Source organism: Halichoerus grypus, chromosome X, assembly GCF_964656455.1.
Source record: "Halichoerus grypus chromosome X, mHalGry1.hap1.1, whole genome shotgun sequence".
Classification (NCBI taxonomy): domain Eukaryota; kingdom Metazoa; phylum Chordata; class Mammalia; order Carnivora; family Phocidae; genus Halichoerus; species Halichoerus grypus.
Window position 1 is genome coordinate 18,356,724 of NC_135727.1, and position 24,884 is coordinate 18,381,607.

Genomic DNA, 24,884 nt, shown 5'->3' on the forward strand with positions numbered 1-24,884 from the left:
TTTTTTTTTTTTTTAAACAAATCACAGAAGACCTAAAATTGAAAAGGTGCTCCATTTATGTATGAGGAAAAATGGATTGTAAATAGCTAAGCTGCCTTGTGAGAACTTGGAAAATGTGCTGATACTTAGTAACTACCTCAGTTGTGAGGAATTTCCTTTTTAGCTTAGACTGCTATTACTTTGACTTGGTAGAAATGAATCTGGTCTCCAAAATGTGGCTCAAAGAGTTATCCCCGTAGACCTTGTGAGATTGTTTTTAATTTAAAACCTTGAACTCTGCCCAGCTGTTTTCTTTCAGTCAGCTTCTCTACACCAATAACATTTTCCGAATTAAATATTCTTGAAGGTTCTTCTGGACTCTCACTGATTTGTTTTCTTTCTTTGCATTTTTTCCTGTTACCCTTTTATTATTTAAATTGTCTCTTGCTTTTGAACTTGAACTATGAAATAAACAAATCATAGATTTTTCCATTCAGATCTGACTGGGTAACTCTTGGCTTCTAACCAGCCGGCAGGCTCACCATTGCACCCCGCCCCCCCCCAAAAAAAGAATAAAGGCAAGTTGAATATTCTAAAATCTTAAGAGTTCAGAGTATGAGGTAGAATAAAAGCTTTGTTGGTAGACCTGACTTTTCCAAAGTCTCAGTTAATAGCATGTGACTTTGTGTTTTACAAAGTCATTTGGAAATTATTTTTTCTTTCCAACACTTCACCACCCTGTACCTTAAGAAAAAAACATTTTAACGACTCTTCGATTTACATTTTATTTCAAAAACAGTCCGTAATTAGCACCTACTATTTGATAAAAGACAAAGTACAAAGCATTGATGTGCATTTTAAAACTTTCGTTCCTGCGTGTTAGAAACCTAACAGCTTACGTGAAGAAGAATTTGTCATTTGTGATTCTAGAACCGGCATGAAAATAGATGTTGGTGATGCTATGCAAAATTCTGCTTGCCCTTTGATGTCTGCAGAATACGTCCACTTGCAGAGCTAAAGGGTGGCAAGTCAGTGACCGGATCTGCGAGAGGAGGCCTGCACGTGCACCTTCTCACTCTCGAGCAAATGCCCAACTACCAAATACAACTTTCTCTCTTCCTTGAAATAAGGGAACAAGGACTGGGAACTGTTTTTTCAACTTAGAACCTCGTGGGGAAAATATAGCTGTGCGTTCTGGGATACACTTTATTGTACAAGTTCAGTTTCTACTTTTAACCTCTTCTAGTTATTTTCTTCTGGAAGCCCTTACAGAGGTGAAAAATCTCTGAAAGATAACCTGTGGTAATCTAGGAATACCAGCCCATCAGTAAGGCCAATCCATGTAATATTTACTTGTCTAATTTAGCTTTTCATTAGGTAATGTTATGACAGGGTTTAAAAACCAAAAGCTACACAAAGGTATAGAGTGAAAGTTTCCCTCCTGTTTCCCCATCCAACCTGTCCAGTTACCCCATACTCTAAATTCACTAAATTATTAGTTGATTATACACACACATACACACACACACTTTGGCTTCTTCCAAAGTCTCCTTATGCATATGGAAGCAAATATGAATAGAGATTTCCCCCCCTTTTTTTTTGGTCAATTACATTATTGAGGGATCCCTAAAGATGTGGAGTCCCATTCTAAAGGCAGGGTTGCTCAGTGGTACCCGACTTGGGATTTTTACTGTATTTTGGCCCAGTTGAATCGAGGTGATTTTTTTTTTCTTTCAAGAAACCAATCTTGAATGAGGAGCGGTTGGCGTTATAGGGCTATAATCCCAGAGTGCATCACTAGGATACCGTCTGTTCACATTAAGATTCGTTCCTGGTAGTTTGTCTCCATATCCTCATCAGTGAAGAAGATACTGACTGGCCAAAGCAACTGGGAAGATCCTCTTAGAACACAGCACATGAACACCACTGTTAATGATTGGGAATGGTCCAAAGGAAATGTACCCCGGAAATGACTCCTATTAGAATAATGTACTCCATTTTTTTTAAGGTTTATTTGAGAGAGTGAGCGTATGTGGTGGGAGGGGCAGAGGCAGAGGGAGAGGGAGAGAGAATCTTAAGCAGACTCCACACCCAGCATGGAGCCCGATGCCGGGCTCGATCTCATGACCCTGAGATCACAACCTGAGGCAAAACCAAGAGTCGGATGCTTAGCCCACTGTGCCACCCAGGCGCCCTAGAATAATGTACTCTTAATGTTTCCTCAAGCCCAGAGGACTTGAAGCCGCAGCTGCATCACGCAAGGTGGAGATGAGAATAGTGGGAAATGCATACCTAGATCTTCCCAGTCACCATATGAATGATCTGTCCGATGGCCAGCGAGCCATTAGAATATGTAAATGATTGTCAGAGTTCAGTTGTCCTGTAAGGTTGAATTTTTATTCATCAGTGTTTGGAGACACGTTAGTCCATAAAGTCTAGAAGAATCCATTTCTCAGCAAGAGTGTCCACATGTGGCATTAAATGCACATTTTACTTTTGACAGTTCTTAAAGATAGATGAGGAATCCTGGGAAAAGGCAAGATTGTTGGAAAGCAAAAAGTTTTCATGCATCAATCCTGCCGGGTAAAAGCTGATGAGAGTTGACCGGTCTGGTTAAAGAATGAAGAGAAAGCGTGTGTGATGCCCGCAATGCTTTTCTAAAGGGTTTTAAGGTATTATTCTCCGGTGTTTGGGGAAGTTTTGCAGTAACTCTGTGTTACTGTGTTTCTTACCTGCGGCAGAGTTGGAAGTCCGTGTGTGTGTGTGTGCGCGTGCGCGCATACACCTACATACCTACATACAGGTTTGTGTCTTTTCAAACACTTAATCCCAGGTAGACCTTACCCTGTCACTTACGGAGTGCCTTCCCCCTGCTGTCAGTGCTGTGTGCTTGGGGAATGCAGACTGATTTTAATAATAGCCGAAGGGAAACATAATTAGGAAGGTAAGCCTCCTGCCAAGAAAAAACTACACACACGCACATATAAAATGCATTCCAGATAGAGTTGCTTAGGTTTACCACGGCCTGGGACTTGCTTTTCTGCACCAACATTGATAACCCAAAGCTGACTGTAACCCACTGTTCTCGGGGACCCCCCCCCACAGGGCAGTTGGTGCCAGGCCAGCCACAAAGAGAGAACCCTGGTGGGTGGGTAATTTTCTGGACCCTGGCATCGGGCTCTGAACCCGTTCGCTGCACTTGTCTTTATAGGTCTTGAGTGTCCCTGCCCTCACCTGGCTTTTAAAATGTAATGAAAAACTTGTTTCAGTTCTGAATAATTTGCAACAAGCTCTGGCCGCAGCAGCCGAAAGTTACTTGAACGTATGGACTGTAAAAAGAAAGTTCCTTGCTGTTTATTCCCCTGTACCATCCCGACTGAGCAGTGAGGCAGGACGAACCCGGGTCCGGGCCACTAAGCCAGGCCACGTCCGTGGTCACAAGTAGAGGTCGCTCCATTTTGCACATGAGGGTAAGGACTCGAAGACGTTAGGTAACTTTCCCAAGGGTGACCTACAGGTAAGAAATGCGAGAACCAGATTTGAAACCAAGGTTGTTTGGCCACCAGAGCCTGCTGGTTTTTTCCCCCCGAAGTGCCCCTTTTCCTTCCATTACCCTTTCCCCCTTACTCTGCTGTCTCAGTCATCAGGAAGGGACAGGCCTGTCGGGCTTGCCGCAATGAGCACCGTCCTGGCCGTGCAGAAGACCAAGTTAAAGGTCATGGCAGACTCTGGCTGACCCGAGTACAGGTGAAGGAGTCCAGGGCCACCTGGGGACAAATCTTTCTTTTCTTCTTTTTTTAAAACTCTTTGTTTATTTGATTTTTGGGTTTTTTTATTTTTTATTTGTTATTTTTTTTATTTTTGGAGACAAATCTTGTCGAAAAGGTTTTCTAACTTCACACGGTGGCTCCTTGCTCGGTGAACTTCAAAGCAGGAAGAGCTCGGTGGACAGCACGTCGGGACCATGTGGCCTCTGTGCTAGTTCTAGTCCTCTCCAGGCCATGTGACCCTGTGTGGCAGGGCTCTGTGGTCACCCTGGCAGCTGCATCGTTGGGAAGGGGCCACTCGCGGAACACTTAAGCAAACACAATCTGTTCAGAAAAATACCATGGTTTACATATGGAAAATTCATACCCGCTTAATCAGCTGGAGCTTTGAGAGGAGGTAAATATATCTTGGGATGAATGGGGCCCAGTGAATAAAATCTGGGCTTCTTAAAGAACCCTCCACAGGGGCGCCTGGGTGGCTCAGTCGTTGGGTGTCTGCCTTCGGCTCAGGTCATGATCCCAGGGTCCTGGGATCGAGTCCCACATCGGGCTCCCTGCTCCGCGGGGAGCCTGCTTCTCCCTCTCCCACTCCCCCTGCTTGTGTTCTCTCTCTCGCTGTGTCTCTCTCTGTCAAATAAATAAATAAAATCTTAAAAAAAAAGAACCCTCAACAGGATTTCACCTTAAAAATTACACGTGGGGGACGCCTGGGTGGCTCAGTCGTTAAGCGTCTGCCTTCGGCTCAGGTCATGATCCCAGGGTCCTGGGATCGAGCCCCGCATCGGGCTCTCTGCTCCGCGGGAGGCCTGCTTCTCCCTCTCCCACTCCCCCTGCTTGTGTTCCCTCTCTCACTGTGTCTCTCTCTGTCAAATAAATAAATAAATAAATATATTAAAAAAAAATTACATGTGGGTCAGAAATTGGACACAGAGAACCAAGATCATAGTCAGTGCAACAATAGGTGTGTTTCTCCTGGATTGGTCTCAGTGCACATTAGAAAAGACCACATCCAATGCCAAAACCTGTGCGCGAGGGACAAGAGAATTGGACTTGCCATTTCCGTGGCCTTTGTTGGCTGTCCCCCGAAAGCCTGTACCGGCATGCCCGTCAGGTGGTATGTGCTGAAAACAGTTTGGAAAGGGGCTGACCTAGGGGTGCTCTGACTCCAGTGTTTGACCTGAGCCTTGATCCAAGGTCCAGAGAGAGACCTGTGAGCCCAGCAGGGACAGTGGACTCCGCCTCCAAATGAAAGCCAGAGGATGTCTCACTCGTCTGCGACCACGTCATGCGCACCTAGTGACTTCGAAAATTAGTTCAACCACAGACGCTGAAGGCTGATGGGGACGAGCTGTTGGTGAACAAAATCCCTGGACTCCAGAGGTGGGTCAAGGTGGTATGGGTAGGGCAGGCAGCCTCTGAGGTGGCCAGCAGAGATGGTGTTACTCTTCTTCAACCTGCCCCTCGGGCCATTGGCCCACACAGTCAGGGCTGGATGGGCCCTTAGGTGCCCCACATTGCGTAATTTGTCCAAGTTCCCTTTTGGAGAACTGTAATTTATGTCCAAAGAATTTGAAGGTCCCTGTCGTACTGAAACACGCTCCAAAGAAGAAGTACCCGAAGAGGCCAGCCCTTGGTTAACAGAGATTGCTAACGGCGATCCCTCTGGCTCTGGGTGTGTGTGTGGGGGGGTGCCAAAAACCACATGGGATTTGAGGCAGTAATAGGATTGATTTATTTATTCATTTATTTAGAAATTTATAATTATTAAAGAATTTTTTATATTCCATATAGATAATGTACGGTGTTATAGGAGTTTCAGGCGTACAATATAGTGATTCAACGATTCTGTACACTACTCCGTGCTCATCATGGTAAGTGTCCTCTCAGCAGTAATGTGATTTATGACACATCTGGCTTTGGTCTCTGTGTGGGAGGACGAGCGAGGATGTAAATGGGGTCCTCATTCTCAGGAAGCCCGTCATTCCACTGGGGAGAAGAGGGTCACCCAAGAAACCATACCAGTGAATACAGAAGTTCTTGGCTGCCCTGCTGATCGAGGGAGAACAGCGCAGAGCGCAGGGGGCAGGGTGACTTCCTGGGAGGGGGGGACGGGGCTCTAGCTGGACTTGAAGTGAGGAGAGGGAATGCCCCTGGGAGCTCCTTGTGGTTCTTAGTACTCTTTGGATGCTACAGGTTGCCTCCCAGTAAGGTGCTGGCTGCTCTGGAATTGAAGGGGTAAGGGCAGACAGGTGGTCTGAAGACGGTGGTGGGATAGATGTGGGTTGACAAGCGGCAGGAAAACGATGTGTCTGAAGAATGGAGGTGAAGGGGCGCCCGGCTGGCTCAGTCAGTAGAACATGCGACTCTTGATCTTGGGGTCGTGAGTTCGAGCCCCACGTTGGGTGTAGAGATTACTTAAATGAATAAAACTTAAAAAAACAAAAATAAAGAACGGAGGAGGGGTGCCTGGGTGGCTCAGTGGGTTAAGCGTCTGCCTCCAGCTCAGCTCATGGTCCTGGGGTTGAGCCCCGTGTCAGGCTCCCTGCTCAAGTGGGGAGCCTGGCTTCTCCCTCTGCCTCTGCCCAACCCCTGACCCCACTCGTGCGTGCTCTCTCTCTCTCAGATAAAGAAAGAAAATCTTTTTAAAAAAATAAAAAATAAATAAAGAATGGAGGTGAAGATTTGTTAGTACAGGGCTAGAGAAGAGTCTGGAGCCCTCAAAAGCCAGGCAAGGCAATTTAAAATTCAAGTGGGCACCATCGAATGGAAATTCTTGCATAGGCCTTGACATGCTGCCCAGGGTGTATAAAGATGAACTAAGAAGCATGTGGCGTGGATCCCATGGGGTTGACCTTGGGCTTGACAGTGCTCAGCACTCTACCGTACATCGCGAAGGGGCTCAGCATCCCTTCACACCCCCTATGCTCTAGCCTGCCCCAAACCGTCTCGATTGGGAGCTTGGTGGTAAAGGCAACCCAGTTCCATACGGGAGGTACTTGTTGGATGTCCAGGCTCACAGTGCAGTCAGACGCGTTACAAGTGGTCCCCGCGGCCCCCCACCCCGTCACACCCTTGGACGTCACACACCTGCGGCCAGCCACCTGGCCGTGTTCTCTCCATTTCTTCCAGCACTGCTTCTGGCTCACCCACAGAGCCCCAACCCCGCAGGCATCCCAGACTTGCCAGGCATCTTAGGCCACTGTCTTCGGCTCTAGCCTCTTGGTTCTGGAGAGAAACACAGAGAAGCATCTCTGGAGTCTGGTTCCTCAGACGCCATCCCGCAGGGACTTGGGATTTCAGGGAAGATGGGAAACTTCTTCAAGCATCAGGCAGCTAGCCCGCAGGATGAATGGGCCAAATATTTTTCAGATTAAAGAGGGGGTCCTCTGATGGGGTGAGAGGGGCAAGGCTGTCCTAGGCGGCTTCTGTCACATTACCCCTTGGGTGACCTGGCTCACAGTTTAAAAACTATGAAGCAGCTGCTTGACTTCTTTCTGGGGTCTTCTCTGAAATGAGGTCTCTCCACGCCCTGTCTATGGCACAGGGTGGTCATGAGGAACTGCTAGGAAGATGCACCAGCCGGGACTTTGGGAGCTGGAAAACACCGTGGCGTTCCAAGGGAAGTGCCCTTCTGGGGGCCTAGGGTGCTGGGAGAGGCTCCAGGACAGGGCTTGGCCCAGAGCACACGAGGTCCCTGCATGAGGGGTGACTGCACTTCTAAGGCCTGGCCCCTGGGCCCCACTTCCGGCAGTGGGCACAGGTTGGAGCCTGGGCAGGAAAGAGCTCCCGCTGAGGACTCTGAGATGGACTGTGGCCCCATCTGCACTCTTGGCGCCCCCTCTGTGGGCTACACACCACATGCATTTGGAAGGGAGCTACCCCATCCACCTGCCGTTGCCAAGTGGTAGCAGGGAGGCTGCATTTAGATCAAAGTCTTATGGTTGGGGTTTTACAGAAAATGAGCAGATGGGAGTGTGAAGCCTGGTTCTTCCTGACAAGAGAAGATTCTAGGTCTCTAATAATGACATATTTTGATTTAAGTGTTCAAAACACAATCAGCTTCAAATGGTCCCTTTCCATGGCCCACGCACTGTCTTCCGTCCTTAAAACACACCTCTTTCGGGCGCCTGGGTGGCTCAGTCGTTAAGCGGCTGCCTTCGGCTCAGGTCATGATCCCAGGGTCCTGGAATCAAGCCCCGCATCGGGCTCCCTGCTCAGTGGGAAGCCTGCTTCTCCCTCTCCCACTCCCCCTGCTTGTGTTCCTGCTCTTGCTGTCTCTGTCTCTGTCAAATAAATAAATAAAATCTTAAAAAAAAAAAAAACCACACCTCTTTCTACTCCTCTCCCCCCATGCAGCTAGGGGAGAGGAGTCCCACACCCTGAGCTTCCTTCCTAGGAGGCCGGCAGGCAGGACGCTCAGGAGAGCACCCCTCGGTCCTCTTGATTGCGCACCCCCCACCCCACACCACCCCACCACTGTCCCCAACTTCCCGCCAGACTCTGAGCCCCCGGGGGGCTGCCATCTCCTTTGTGAACCCAGGCTCTTCTCTCCTGGTCATATAGTGAAGTTACATCAGCTCCCCTGATTCTGGAGTTGACAGCGAGGAGGGAGAAAGCTATGCAGAAGTGTTTCCCAGCATCCAATTCCCATCCGTACTTTCCAGAAAAATCCAAGGTGGTCTAGGAAGGGCCAGGAGTGAGTAGGGTTGGGCTGGTACCAACAAAAAGCCCTGTCGGGCCTTCTGGGCATTTTGCATGTTTCCTCTTACACTGGCCCTGGGGTCTTTGGTGTTCTGAGGGCCAAGGCTTCTGGGGGGTTGGGGGGGCGGGGGAAGGAACAAAGGAATATGGACTTCCATGCACATCCTATAGCAAACAGTAGCCAATATCCATGGCTCTTTAGCGTGACAGCCTGCTGAGTGGAGGTCACTTTCTAGAGGAATTTGAAGGTGTCTTCATTGCTTCAAGTCGGGCAAACGTGAAAGCCAATTTACCAGTTGTGCCCAGCTTAGAGAGAAAACGTTGTGCCATGTGAACAGCTTAGCTAGATACTACCGTGAGAATCTGCTGAATTCAGTATGGAGCAAAATACGCCACCTGGTAGCTTATGTGGCCCGTGGGGGCCCTTCTTCACCCATATTCCACAGATGCTGACAGAGTATATGCCATGGGCCAGGCATTGTTCTAGGCACTGGGGATGCCGTCCCGAAGCAAAATAGACCCGGTGACCATTCTGGTAGAGCTTGCCATGAGAGAGGGAGATAGAGGATCAACTAGTCACAGGGAAGAAAGCATAATTACAGAGTGAAATGGGACCCTTGCAGTAGGAAAGAATCACGTTAGAGCCCTGGGAAACTGCCACACCCACAGTTACCAGTCCTGGCGGCAGCCAAGGTCTAGGGCAGTGGTCCTCCAACTTGAGCGTGCAGCAGAATCTCCTGGAGGGATGGATAAACTACAAATGGCCGGGGGCCATCCCCAGAGTTTCTAATTCAGTAGATCTGAGACGGGGCCCAGGAGTTTGCAGTTCTACCAAGCTCCCAGGTGTTGTTGCTTCCGCGGCTCGGGAGGCTACGCCTTGAGGCTTGTTGGCCCAAGCAAAGCAGGTTTGTTTTTTAAGATTTTATTTATTTATTTGAGAGAGAGCGAGAGCGAGAGCGAGAGAGAGCACAAGCAGAGCGGCAGGCAGAGGGAGAGGGAGAAGCAGGCTTCCCGCTGAGCAGGGAGCCTGATGCGGGGCTCGATCCCAGGACCCTGGGATGACGACCTGAGCCGAAGGCAGACGCTTCACCGACTGAGCCACCCGGGCGCCCCCAGCAAAGCAGTTTGGGGGCCTGGCCTTTGACACAGGGCACACAGCCCTGTTGGGCAGTCAGAGGCAACTGCAAAGAAACACCGGGAAGAAAGGAATCAGGTAAACTGCCCGAGACGGCAATCATCTTGCCACACTGACAGGTTAGGCTTTAATATTCCCAAATGGAGCCCACGTTCTGTCCACCACACCTCAGGCTCCGGAAAAGGCCAGGCAAGTGGGGGTGGGGGGCAGTGAGCAGGACCCACGAGGGGTCTAATTTCATCAGGGATTAAGGAGTTACCTGCGCATGATCACACCACAAGGGAAGCTTGAGTAAGGTATGGGGATGCTTCTAGAGCAGCAGTAGAGGGCAAGGATGATTCGGAGCACTTGCCTTGTCTGTCTTCCCTGTAGTCTTCTGGCCCAGGCCACACGGATTAGAAGAGTGGCTTCACCACATCTCTATGCCGTATTGAGAGGACAAGATCCCATCAAAGCCTGTGATATTCATTAAGATGCTCTTGGCTACAAGTGAGGATAAATCCAACTCAAAATGAGTTAAACAGTAAGGGGTTTATCATCTCCTGTAACAAGAAGCCACGATGTAAGGAAGCTCCAGGGATGGTTATTTCTCAATGTTATTATCGAGGATCCCGATTCTTTCCATCTTTCAACTTGCCGACCTCAGCAGGTTGCATAGCTTCCCTCATGACTGAGAGCGGGCTGGGAAGCCTCCATAAAGCTGAAAAACATGGCCGTCACGGTTACAGTAAGAATACATCTTGGCACACCACTTTCTGTTGGTGGCAATAAGAGACTTCTTTTTTTTTCCTCAAGTTTCTTTTGAAGAGCTAAGAAATCTTTCCTAGACGGTACCCTCTTCCAGCAAGCATCCCCTCACCTCTCATTGTCTCGAATCCCCTCACCTCTCGTCTCGTAGGCTCACCTGCCCTAAGTTGTTGAGTAGAAAGGCTAACCAAGATTCATGCCCCGGGCTGAGGCCGGTCCTCTCTGAAAGACGTGGCTTCAGCGGGGAGGAGAGGCACTAACAAATCAGGGGCAGACCGACAAGCAAGAAGGGAGGAATGGCTACGGGGTTGGCCAATGACTGGGTGGGCCACACCTGTGCACTGCTAGAGGGTAACACTAGTAGGAGTATAGGGTGCTCTCGCTGCATCCGGGATGGAGAAGCGCAGCATTACATCAGTGCATGAGCCATCAGCAGCTTTGGCAGGGGTAGGAAACTTCACGTGGATTCAGGGATTCTGGAATGTACGCAGAGCTACACGGAGATCAGTTTATCATCTTCTAGACATACAGCAGCTCAACTCAATTTCCCCCAGTCCCTTAAAGGTCAGCCAGGTCAATCTTGAATCCTTGATGATTGATTGTCCTCTACAATAGTCCTGCCACGTGGTTGCCCAGCCACTTGTGCTTGAACACTTCCAGTGATGGGGATCTCACTACTTACCATTGCGTTCTATCTCTAGGCAGCTCTAAATGTTAGAAAAGGTTTTCCGCCAGCTCTAAAATGTATACACCTGTACTGGTTGCTCAGTGACTAGGTGACCGAGCCTTTGAAGTCACTGTCAGTGTTTCCAGCGTAAATGGGAGTTTTCAGATGCTCCTAACTAAATTTTCCTTGCAGATCCGTACATGTTGCCAAAAGATACTTTAAAAAATAAACAACCAAATAACTGGGAAAATTTTGGCTTGTTTGCGTCAAGATCTTTAGATATTTTTCATAATTCAAACCCGTTTTTGGTTTGAATGGTTTAAATTTTAACGGGAGATTAGACCATAGCATAACCTAATAACTAACATTTTGGGGAGGAAATGTTTTAAGGAAATGCCTTGCGGTATCAGCTTTAAAAGTAGTTGTTGTGGGCCACCTGGGTGGCTCAGTCGGTTAAGCGTCTGCCTTCGGCTCAGGTCGTGATCTCCAGGTCCTGGGATCGAGCCCCGCCTCAGGATCCCTGCTCAGCAGGGAGTCTGCCTCTCCCTCTCCCTGCCCTCCCCACTGGCATGTGCATGCGTGCACTCTCTCTCTCTCTCTCTCTCAAATGAATAAATAAAATCTTTGAAGAAAAAAGTAGTTGTTGTATGTAAGACCCACGGTGCTCCTTGCCCAGTTAGATCAGCGAAGGCTAGCTAAACTCCTGGTTGTCCCCATGGGAGGAGGGGATCATTTCCCTCGGTGTCCCCTCAGAGCGAGAGGATGATGGTGTATTTGGTGGGTCCACATGAATCCAGATGAATGCGGAAAAGCAACAGCTTTCACCTTGGCCAAGACACATCAGCGGGGGTTAGGGGCAGGGTCCCAGGCAGGGCCAAGGGACCATTTGTGCCCCGGGGACTCTGTTCTTCTCAGACTACATGGATCACCACTGCCTGGCCAGACCAAAGGGAGTTGCCCAGGTTCACCAGAGTCCTGGATTGTGGTCAGTTGTTTTCAAACGTCAGTATGATGCTGTGGAAAGACTTGTTTCCTATTTCCAGCGGGAAGCGTGCCCGTAAGTATGTGTGCATTGTCAAAAATGCAGAAACTTTTTATTTCAAGGTTGATTCCATCTCTGACGCTATCCCCTCTTTCCCCCACCCTCCTGATTCGTGTTCCTTTCCTCCCCCACCAACTCTGAAGCCGCTATCCTCGAAGCGGCCTCTCCCCCTCTCCCCCTCCCTTCTTCGGGCTTGCCCCCTGGTCCCCCCCCTCCCCCCGCCCAAGTCCAGACATGGCTTTGGATTTGGTTTTGGTTTTGTCAAAATAGGGTTAATGCAGACTCCTACTTCTCTAGCAGTGGCCGAGGGCTTGACGCGGCCTGTGGAATCAACCTTGGGAAAACTGCTCCCACTTTCCAATAGTTACACTTGACCTTTCTTCTTTAACAAGTGTGCCTTCATTTTTCCAATGGCATGTGTGTAGGTTGACTCCTCAGAACATTTACCAGTGTTCCTGCAACCCCATAGGGATTGCCTTCCCAGCTTGCAGCACACTTGGAGTTGCCCCCATTTGGGGGCATCTCTCTCCTGTCACTGATGAGGGATATATTTTTTTTAATAGCCAGAAGTTAATAAAGGCCATGCCTAGAGCACTGGTCAAAGGGTTCCATCACCAACTAGATCCGTTGGCATGTAATATAGATGCCAAGAAAGCCAAGTTCTCATGGGGTTCCCTCAGCCTCAAGGTCAATAATTTTGCTCAGGGGGCTCCTGGGTGGCTCAGTCGGTTGTGTGTCCTATTCTTGGTTTTGGCTCAGGTCATGATCTCAGGGTCGAGGGATCCAGGCCCTGGGTGGGGGGGGGTGTCTGCTTGAGATTCTTTCCCCCTCTTCCTCTGCTCCTCCCCCCCGCTCATGCTCTCTCTCTCTCTCCCTCAAATAAACAAAACCTTTAAAAAAATAATTTCGCTCAGAAATGAGATATGGTTATGAAAGGAGGAGAGGGATTTTCTCACATGGCTTAGAAATGCTGCAGAAGGCAGGTCACGTGAACAGTGCCCCACGTCACGTGAGTGTGACAATATGGCCGGAGCTAGTCAACAACCTCCCAAGGCACCTCTGCACTTGGAAGGAGCCAGCACTCCTTGGACGTGCAAGTTCTGCTCTTTTGTGAAAAGTCATCAGTTTGGTGGATGTACCGACGTATTTCGACGGATGGGAGGATGTCCTATGGGCTTGGTGGTAAGCTTCCTCATTAGCTCTTATCCAGCCTCCTTAAACGTTGGGCCCTGTCATCTTGTCCTCTGTGACATCCTTCTCTGGCAGTCACCGCTGGCCTGGTCAGCCATCTGTGTGATCTCTCACTGACAGATTCTGAGACTCTGGGAAAAAATGTGAGGAAAAGCAAGCTTTGTCCCAGGTGCACTCAGCCTCTCAGCTATCAGCCTTTTCCGACCACCCACCGCCCCTCCCCCCAAGCCCCAGAGGCTCTGATGGCCCCGCTTTCTCTCCTGGAGCATCTGCATTTTGACTGGGTACAAAGTGTTCGGCTGAGGCAAGGACATTGTCATTTAGGGATTTGAGGCCAAGGTGGACAGGAAGGTCAGGGCTCGGGAGGTTCCTTCCAAGTTTCCCAAATCACTCATTAGCTCCGAAAAAAACCCCAGCTGCTGGACCGTTTCACGTCCTCAAGAGATCGTGCCACCAAGAAGGTCTCTAGAATCTTGCCCTGACCGGCCAAAAGGAAGATGGTTTCCATGTAGTCTCTACTTTCGGCTGTTTCCTGGAGGGAAGGTACGGCTCGTCCCCATTCACTGCTTTAATAACAGGCAGGACCGTGTCTGGTGACGTGGCAAACTTGCGGGGTGGCTGTGTGGAGTGAGCACTCAGGGTTGAGGGCACCATGGGTGGATGCCAGCCAGACCACCATGGCCCAGGCAAGCCGACTCTACAGGCAGATCCCTGCTCTGGGGAGGGCTGGGCTGCTGGCGAATTGGAGGCCCGCTTAGCATTCGACCTAATTTGAGGCCTAAGTAAAAATGTGTGTTCGGTAATGGAGGCAGTCATATTGAAAACAGGTGGTGTTTGGGCTTTTGCCTAGTCTCTGAAATGGTTTGTCTGAGGTCCACATGCTTTTCTGGTTCCAAAGTCTCAGCCTGCTGTGGGTTTGGATTTCCACTAAGGACAAGGCCTACTTGAGCCTCTATTCTGAAGGGGCTCCTTGAAGGTCACCACGGATGTGGAATTACGGTCAAGTTGCGGGCCTTGCCTAATGGGGAAGAGCAGGAAGAGAAATGGGGGCTGCCTGTATGAGCAGCAAGAAGCTCACGTTCTGCCCTGTCGGCCAATATGTGCGCCCCGAGATTGTTGGGGGCAAATTGGTGAAGCAGCTGCAAAAGTTGAGCCCCAACTCTATGCTGGGTGCCGTGTGGAGATGTTGGAGAGAGAAAGCTGGGCTTACCTGCTAATGGAAGACAGAAGGTGTCCGGAGAATGATACCAGAATAAGGTAACGGAGCTACCAACCAAGTAGTACTGAGTAGGGCTTTTTAGACCCTTCTCTAGAAGGTTGTTCTAATTAAATGGGGCTGTTTTATAAGTGGAACTGGTTCATTTGTGCATTCCTTGATACATTGATTCACTTGTTCTGTAAACTCTTCTTCCATGGAGAAAGATGTCAATCAGAGAGGAAAACAGGTTTTTGTTTTTGTTTTTTTTAAGTGAGGACTGGTTATTATTTAAATAATGCATTCCGGGATGCCTGGGTGTCTCAGACAGTTAAGCGTCTCCCTTCGGCTCAGGTCGTGATCCCGGGGTCCTGAGATCGAGCCCTACATCGGGCTCCTTGCTCGGCGGGAAGCCTGCTTCTCCCTCTGCCTGCCACTCCCCCTGCTTGTGCTCTTTCTCTCTAATAAAAAATAAAAAGTCTTTAAAAAAATAAAAAATAAATAATGCATTTCTTTCTTTTCTGTGCAAACCATAGTCTCATCTTTACCCTGTAATGTGTTTATTGTCAAGTGCAGTCAAGAATAAGAGCGTGATCTGTCCCAGTGGTGCCACCTATAAAGTCTATTCCATTTGTGTGCCCAGTAAGCCCCACTCCCCCTATGCTAGCTGACGTGGCCTAATCATTTTTAATATTTTATCATTTCTTAAAAAGAGAAAAAACACTCATCATTGTAGATTGGTTACAACTGGTCGGTGGAGGGCTTCATTGGAGTTTTTGTAGGTTGGTGCAGTCGACGTGCTAGTTCCGTGGCTGAGGGCACAGGGTGCAGATGGGTTGAAAGAGGGAGTGCGGGGACTCGGGCACCACCAGCCCACCCTGAAAACCTCATTTGGATCTAAAAGGACCGTTAGGTTTAGGTAATACTCGGGCATTTGAATGTGATGTCGAAAGTTTCTACCTGCTCTCAATTTTGGTGATTTGAACACAACTCAGTGGATTACACTGAGCTCTACACAGCTGGGAGAGAGTAGCCGGGGGCTTAAGATGAGCCCGTATTTGTTGGCATCACTTTTGAGTGTGGCTTATTTTCGAAGGCTTTGAATACAATGAAGAAAATAAATTCCCCGTGACATTTTCCAGTGTGTTGGGCCACAACTGGCTATCTGTTGGGATGAATGGAATTACTGGGAAAATTACCCTGCAAGATTTGACATAGTTTTGGTCTCAAGTGCTTCCTGGAATGCACTGAATACAGAATCCCTGCCTCGTACAAATCCTCACGAATCTGCAGGTGGGTATCTGCAGCGAGCTAGGCAAGTCTCTGCATTCAGTTCCCCCTGGGTAGCGATGAACTTTGTTTCATGTAAAACGAGGGGCAAGCTTGGTGTGGTTTTCTGGTTCCCATCAAAATGCCCTGCAGCCTCTCTGCCCCTCTGCAGCCCGTGGCTCTGAGCCTGCAGTTGGAGAGCAGAGCTGTGTAGCCTGAGGGGATCTGAGATTGGAGACCATTTCGTTTATGACCATTTGGGAGTCTTAAACGCTCCTGGAACTGAATGAGTCTTTTTAATTTTGTTGCTGAGTTAGTTGGGGAATTGCTTCAAATTCTGTTTTGTTCTGCCCGGGGACTCCTGCTCTTGTTTTTGTTTCTTGAGGACTGTACTCGATTTTCTCGCTCGAATCCTATAAAGGTGCTCTCCCCAGTGTCTCCCAGGGGCCCCTTCTTGGGCCATGTTCTCCGATACCCGGTAAACCACTGCAGAATCCTGGTCCTTGCCAGTGACTGATGGAGGGCGAATTTTGATCCCGGTCATGAATTTTTCAATGAAGCCTACCCAAACTGGCTTCTGGAGGACACTTCCTCATCAAGGGAGGACCAAAGGTCTGAAGGTAGTCTGTGCCATATGTGAGCAGAGGGAGGAAAAATGGGGTGGGAGGTGCTTCATCTAAGTTTTGGGAAGATTTCTCTCTGCAAATATGTGTGTGTAAAAATACACATTGTGGATTTGCCTTCTCTAGCATGAATTCACCGAAGCCGCCTAAGTAACGAACGACATAGGGAATATTCGAGATCGTGTCTGGTTTCTTTATGCTTTGTAGAAATTCCCATATTGTTAGCCACTCATTTCTAGATCCAGGAGAAATTAGTCATATTTGTAGAAATAAAGAGTAGGGACGTCTGGGGGGCTCAGTCGGTTAAGCACGTCTGCCTTTGGCTCAGGTCACGATCCCAGGGTCCTGGGATCGAGGCCCACATCGGGCTCCCCGCTCAGTGGGGAGCCTGCTTCTCCCTCTGCCTGCCGCTCCCCCTGCTTGTGCTCTCTTTCTCTGACAAATAAATAAATAAAATCTTAAAAAAGAAAGAAGGAGTAAAGGGAAAAGGTAGAAAAAGATCAGCTACAGGAACAGTGTATGTACTTTCATTTCTTTTTCCTGAGACCCTGAAAAGAGAAATGAAGTTTTACATTTTCCAAGTTTATTAGGTTTTCTGATTTCAGAACAAGATAAGCTGGGTTTTTCCTTCCCAATTGTAAGCTAGAATTTAAATTGAGGCCAACCTCATCTTCTTGGACTTAGAAACTATTTTCCGGGCAGAGTATTTTAAAAGCACGACTTTCCTTGTAACTGATTAGTATATAAAACAAATGCCTTCTTCATTCCATGGCAAATAAGGTGCTGATAAGATACAGGGATAAAAATATAACCACCTGTTCAATAAGGAGTTCCAGAGGGAAGAGAGAGGGGAGGAGAACGTGTGTGTTCCTGCACGCCCAACCCAAGGGCCTTCCTGGCCCAAATGACCTAAGTCACCCAAAGAAAAGTTGGCGAGTCCCATTCAGTATATTCATAAAGTTCACGGCTTTCTTAGCAGGAGGTTGCAACCAAACAGTGGACAATTCTCCTTGGCTTGGGTGGGCATTGTTCATGGATTCCTTGGCAAAAGTAAAGTGAATGAATAGCTTGAATGTTCTTTGAAGAGTGCTGGGCAGGCCACAGCTTCAAGGAGATCGATCCAAGGCCTTGTCGTTGCTTCTGAAACAAAGGAGGAGGGGTGTTATATCTAAACTGTGTAAACCTAGGGCAACTGGGCTGGAAGGCAGCTGAAGGTGAGGCCGTTTTCGAGAAGCCAGCATTCTGCATTCACAGTCCCCCTGGTCTTCCTTCGCCTACCTTCTCGGGAATAGATTTGACAATGACAGGATTGACCTAAAGAATTTCCTGAGAGCAAGGCCTTGTTATTGGACAAATAATGATCGTTAAGAACGTGAAGATTGGTGCTCACGTTGTATTTGTACACCGACTCCCTTCAGACCCAGAGTCAGGACGGTAGGTACAGCTTTAACATGAAATGATCTCTACGAAGAATTTCCTTTTCCCAGGATCTTTGAATGAAATGGATACCTACCCACTATTGTTTTCTCCCGGGGCTGACCTGGAGGGAGAACAGAGGCGCTATAGAAGCGTGTGCTCTTTCTTTGGAGGAGAGATGAAGCAGATAAGAGCAATGGATCTTCAACCAGCAGGGAGGGACTGCACTTCAGAGCAGGAATGTGAGTTGGGTCAATGAATTCTTCCAGCTCTTGATACCCCAAAGTCTCGAGTTCGTGTGTATGCCCATGTATAGAATCGGACAAGCTAGCCCTCTCCGCTTGGGGTCGTGAACAAATTTGATCAAGAGACTCTTTTTGTTTGCATCTTTCCTTGACGAAGCATGTTCATCAGCACGGGGCTGGCGTTCTGGGGGGCCCATTCCTCCCTCCAGCCTGACACTGCCATTAATCAGTTCCCTGGGTAGAGGTAGCCGACCAGGAGCAACCCTCCTGAAACATTATCAGCCGGCCCACACCGCACCGCTTTATTGACGAGATTATCGTCAAAGACAACACACGGAAGATCAGCAGAATTTAGACTATACAAGTTAGGGGCGTCCCGCTGGCTCAGTCAGTAGAGCATGTGACTCTTGATCTCGGGGTGGGGGGTTCAAGCCCCACGTTGGGCGTAGGGCTTACTTAAAAAAAAAATCTATGTAAGTTACAAAAAGGATACTTATTGGACCAGAAAACCTGGAGAGGGGAGTTCACGGTTTTATAAGGGAGGAAGGAATTACAAGTCAGTATCAGAAACTGCCTATAAACTATTCTAGGTTGTTTGTAGTTTTGTTTACATATGTTTGTAGCAAAATATAACCCATGCCATAGGTTCAGTCATGCTCAGTGCTCCCCATTATCTTCGTGATGCCCTGTATTTACAGCCTCCTCCAGGTGTTGTCATAGAAACGGCCCCACCATGGCCCTTCCTGCCTCCCATCATCAGGCATCGCTCCTTGACTGGAGCTGCTCGGAGGTCTCCTCTTTAACCTTTTCAAGCCCAGTAGTGTGTGGGCTCTGCATTCTTTTCCAAATACGCAAAAGCCACCTGTTTGATAATGTGGTCCAGAATCTTGCTGGGGCTCAGTGTCAAGTTCACCACTCTGTACTTGCTGGAATCCACCCATATGTGCGTCTATATTTAGTTGCCACCATCAACATTTTCCATCTCTTACATGTTTCGCCAACTTTTGTGTGGGCTGTTGCTTTGACCTTGCAGTGAGGTTCTAAGCATGCAGGGGACCCAAAATAAATAATTCAAAGATGCCCTGTTCACCGCAGTCGTTAACCTCTCCAACCTATTTCATCTCAGCTGTGGGTGGGACCCGAGCCGGGCATGCTAGGGAGAGAAAAGGCTCTTCTCCCAAATGTCTGGTGGGCAGCAAGGTAGCCAGTGGCTTTTGGGTGGCCGAGGGTCTCACACCTGCCCCTCGGCAGAACCGCCCCCCCTGCGGAGACACAGCGGGGCCCATGCTCACGGGACTGGTCACAGATGCCAGGGCCACAGCATTCTAGAAGAGCCCCACCCTTTAGCTGCTTGAGTGGGACAGATTGGTGACAGGGGCTATTCCTGGGAGATCCAGAAGAGGGAGGAAATGACACTGTGTAGATACCTCCTGTTCGATAATTTCCTCCGTAACATCTGCTTAAAGTGAATCTCAAGGGCAGATGAGCAGGGAGAGAGGATGTTACAAAAGGTGAGCCCTCAGGGGCAGGGGAGCATGGCGAGAAGGGCCTGAGGATAACCCGGTGACAATGGCATTCTTGGAGCTCTGGATATGGACGGTCACACGTTCGCGTCTGGTGCAACGTCCCCTCTTGAGGCGGTGGGGTAGGAGAGTGTGTGGTGCAGCCAGCCTGGGCTTGCAAACCGCGGGGGGCTAGGGCCCAGGTGGGTCTTATCCTCTATTGTAGTCCCAGGGCCTAGAACCATGCCTGGCACACAGTAGGAGACCAAAAAGTATTTGTTTAATCCATGACAATAAATAGGGTGATGTTGCTTACAGCACAAAGCAAGAACAAGACAAGAAACTCGTTGATCCCCTTTGAAGATGGGAGGTAACGAACTCATTTGGGAAGTGGTGCATGAAAAGAAAGAATCGAGCCTTTATCTTCCCTCCCTACATAAACCCTACCGCAGAGTGGAACAAAAAACGTTATGAGGGGAAGATTCATTTTATAGAAAGCATTCCAGCTAATAAATGAAGAGCGAGTGACAGGGTTGGGACGTCAACCGCTTGCATCCACTAATCAATCAGCGGGTCTAGGCATTGGTTACCAATTGGATTAGCATCCCAGGCAGAGTGACAAGCAGACAATGTGTGCTTCCTGACGACCCACGCGACACCACCTCTGAAGGAGCTCGGCCCAAATAATCGAACCTGAACCTGATCGAGCTTCTTGTTCTAACTTCCAACTGACAAGAAATCTAGGAACAAAGAAGTGCGTTGCAGTTAGTAAAACCCAACCTGGGTGAAATTGGACAAGACAAACACGAGGGAAAAGGGGAGAAAGAGGAAACGGGGACCTTATCGATTTTAAAAGTCTTAAGAAACACGTTAAGTAACTGCAATGAATGAATTTGAGTTTGATCCCGCTTCGAACAGGTACATTCTTCTAAAATGTAAAAAAAAAAAAAACCCACGAAGAAGTATTTGCTGACGAGTGAATGATGGGAAGGTGAAGGGGAGAGCTGTAGCTTGACGTGCTCAGGGACTGGCCCAGGCCACAGGGCAGCCGGACTAATTTTAGTTCCCACCTGCTGGTGGAAACAGGGCTCCGAATATTCTGCCAGGCTTGATTGGAATTAGTATCTGCTCCATTTCAAAGCTGCGAAAAACTGGGTGGGAATCTTCGAGCGAGCGAGCAGAGACCACATCTGTCTTCCTCGCTGCTGTCTTCCCAGTGCCTAGGAAAAAAACATGAGGCGCATAGTAAGTACCCTAAAATACTCGCGGAACCGGGAGAGCCGGATTCTCGCCCTGCCCATGCCACGAATTTGCTCTGAGACAGGCAGCTGATTGCGGCTTCTCTGGGCTTCATTTCTTCACACAAGCAATGAAGGCATTGGTGCCGTAGCTGGCAAAAACTTCCAGTTCACATAGTCTGTGATTAGAGAAGGAGCACTGCATCTCCCAGAAATCTGACCAAGCTTAAGTCGCGATCGGTCCGTGGGAATTAGTTAAGTGACACGAACACCACGACGCTTCCCGCCTCACACCATTAAACGCCCTCCTTGACCGCAGGAGAAGGACTACTGCCTTTGTCCAATCATCGGGCACTGATGGGCCCCGGGTTTTCCTGGGAATTTCAAGTTTGCTTTCTGTTAACAGGAAAGGGACCACATTGACCCAGAGGCATTTCGGTTTGTTTCCCCCCTAGGGAGCCAGCTGAGTGAATGTGGAGCTCCCACCTGCCAAGGCAGCGTAAGCTGGCTGGAGCTCATTAAACCAAGGGGCGAACCTTCGGAGTTTCCCGAACTGCTCAACAGCTGAGTGAGCGAGTTCTGGCCCAGGGAGCATGCTCACGGGGGTTTCCTTAGCTGAGCCTCAAGGTAGGTCCGACTCTGTATCCAGAAGCAGCTCCCCGGGTCTCCGATCAGAGGAACTCCCAAGGAAGAGGGAGGATCACAAAGCCCTGGGCCGTAGGCAGGGCAAGCAGTCCTGGTTTCCCCATTTGTGGAAACAACTATAAACCTCCCGCCCCGCCCCCCAGCCAGGCACCAGCCCCCTGTTTATTCGTGGGCTGGGAATGGGAGGAGGGCACAGTGATCTCAGCAGACCCCTTGAGGGAACAAGGACACCCTCTGGGGATGGTGGTTTAACTACAGCCCACCAACAGGCTTATTTCAAGGCTAGTCATCAGGTCACCCAGAAAAAAAAACCTTTGTAGCTTCCACGGGTTCCGTTTGAGAATGTGTTGTGGGATCGATCCCCCTACACCAGGCTTAGGGAGGCTGCAGCCTGACGAGTGGCCCAGAGCTGGACCCTGGAGGCATCTTCGAGAGTCAAGGGCAGCTCGAATCGATAGTCCAAAAGGGAATATTAAAATCGAAGAAGGTGTCAACATGAAGTGGCCAAGTTCATTGGAAAGCTCAGACAGGGTTAGGAGAGAGAAAATGTGAAATTTGCCCAGCAAGTGATCGGTCCTGACTTACCCCACTAACTGGAGCGGAACTTTCGTTAAGGGTTACCTTCTAGTTTGGTGATGGAGCATCACGTGATTGTCTGAATTGTGCTTGTTCCAAATTGATTTCTTACTCCGTTTGCTTATTTATCATTTGGTTTCGACCCCATCTGCTTCCCCCAAAGGATTGGAGGCGGCTTTCTTCCCTAGTTAATTTTCAAAGCAGACCCATTTAGAAAGACCTTTTCACACTGCTGGCGGCGTTAGGAGCCGGGCCCCAGCTCTGGTTACTAACTATTCAACACGACGCGTATTTATGGGGCACCTGTGTGCAGAGCTCTGTGGGGCTACCAAAGAAAGAGAAAGGCTGTCTCTGTCCTTTCTACTTGGCCCAATCTACTCCCGGGGCCTCGGGAACATTAAGGGGTGGGGAGCAAAGGTGAGAACCTCAGAACAAAAGGGGATATGTGGCAATTAGGAACTAAGGAGTCTCCTATAGAAACTGAAAGATGGAGGGGCCCTTTTAGAGATCACCACCTGTGTTTCCCAAACCGAGGTCAGCCGACCCCCAGGACTCCCAGAGAGTGTGCTGGGGTGGGGTGGGCTTGCAACCCCAGGAGAAACATTATGTCTTCTTTACTTAAAGATATTGATTGGCAGCGAGTGGAGGCAGGGAGAGAACTCTCTTTTTTTGTTGTTTTCTTTTAGACCTGTCATTATATTAAAACAAGCACATACACGCGTTTTAAAACTGAAAAGAGGAGATTTTAAAGAAACCCCCTGCTTTTAGCAGACTGTTTCATATTATGCTCAGAGCCTGCCTCCCCCCGCCCACCGCCCTCCCCCTTCGGGGGCACTTGTATAAGCTTTTGGTGATATTTCCATGGGAAAATTTAAGAAGCTTTAAGACGATCGTGCAACCCAGCGGTGTCCAATAGAAATACAACACGTGCCACATGCACAATTTACATTTTCTGGGAGCCACATTAAAAAGACAAAAAAGCCAGGTGAACTGAATTTTTGTAATACATTTGCTTTAACCTGATATAACCAAAATATTATCATTTCAACATGTAATCAGTATTTAAAAAACTTACTAATGAGATCATTTACATTCTTTTTCTCATACTAAGTGTCTGAAATCCAGTGTGTATTTTCCACTTTCCGCACAGCCCAATGCAGGCTGGCCACATTTCCGTGCTCCACGGCCACACGGGGCCAGTGACGCCTCCCCTGGACAGGGCTGGCCTCGCCTGTTCATTTTACAGAGGAGGACATAAGGCCCCGAGGTTCCAGTTTCCGGTCTACCTTATTTTCCCTACAAACCTTTGAATTCTTACCCCAGCCCTTTTCTCTTCCTTTACGGTGTGACTGTTCTCTCACTTGGAGAAGCAGGAGGACAAACAGACGCGCCCGTGCGCGCAGCACAGACAGTATTGGTTCGTACGCTCTGCCTTTTACTTTCCGCGCTCAGTTCAGCACCACCTTTCCAGCCCCACACAATCCAGAATGCTCTACGCTGTGGCCTGGTGCCGCGGGTGCAGCCTTCTAGGCTTCCAAACCAGACGTTCCCAGCCCTGGTTCGAAAGGAACAGGTGCCCATGGGTTCACGCGTGAAGCCCGCTCCCCCCGCACCCCCCCCCCCCCACCGCTCCACACACACGCTCATGCATTTTAAAAGAGACCTTCTGGAAATCGGAGCCTCATCCCAGCCCTCGATCGCAGGAAGCCTTCCACACTAGGACTTTAAAGGTGGAGTTGGTAAATGCTATGACACTCCCCTGTGTGTCATTGTGAAAATACATGAGAAAATACAGTGAATATAAGGGAGGAAAGGAAACTCACCCACAGTCCCTCTCCCCAAACATAATCACAGCTCATAGTATTTCCTTCCTGCAGGAGGCCTTTGGATGGACCTCAGACACTTCCAAGGAGGCCCAGCCGTGACCGGGACCGTGGAGGCAGTCGGGCTCCCTCGGTGCCTTGCCCACAGCGTGGGCTGCCGGCCAGGGCTTCCTAAGGAAGCAGAAGCCTCCCAGCCCCTTCCCACAGGACTCCCCTCCTTCAACTCATGAAATCGAACTGAGACTCTCCCACTCTGCTTCCTTGCGTGCTCCAGTGGTGGCTGAGGCCGGCCGGGTCCTCTGCAGGCCCGGAGCCCCTCGCCCCGGGCGCTTGTGCGCGGCCGAGCCCGCGCCGCTGAAGCAGGAAGCCCTTTGGTGGGGGCGTGCATTGTCGGCCTCCTCCAGGCAGCGGTGGCCTGCGGAGGTTCCTTGACCTCAGCGGCCCCAGGCTGACCCCCTGCCAGAGGAGAGGAGCCCGACTGCCAAGAATGCAGTGGAATCCCGCTGAGGCTGGAGCCGTGGCCGAGAAAATGTGCGGAATGCCATTTGTTAAGACACACTGGCCTTTGCACAGAAAAGCTCTTTGGGCTTCAACAAAGGTAGGACGCATTGTTTCGGGACTAAGGGTCTGATCCAAGTTCACTTCGGTCTGTCTCAAAAGAAGGACGCCAGCTCATTAAAAGCAGCAAAGTAGCGGAGCTGCAGAGATGACTTGAACTTGACAAAGTTCCCACCCTGTCTCCATTTGGAGCCCCATGTCAAATCTCCTGTTCAAAAAAAAACGACGACAAAAAACCCTTGGGCTGTTCACAAAAGGGGTTATTCTTTTAAGGATCAGTCCACTGATAGACAGTGTAAGGAAAAGATTTTGAAGTTACTATTATTTAGAAAATTATTATTATTTTAGAAATGATCGTTATTATTAATTTTCACTAACTTGAGGAGTTCCCATTTTGGCGATGGGGGAGAGTGTGTGTTGGGGAGAGGCGCCTGGTGGAATAAAATCATAACTAGACTGGAACTGCCTAACATTTGCCTAATACTTTCCAGTTGACACACTGTTCAATAAAATCACTTTTTCATATATTTGAATAAAGTGAAAATAAAAACAACAAAAAAATAAA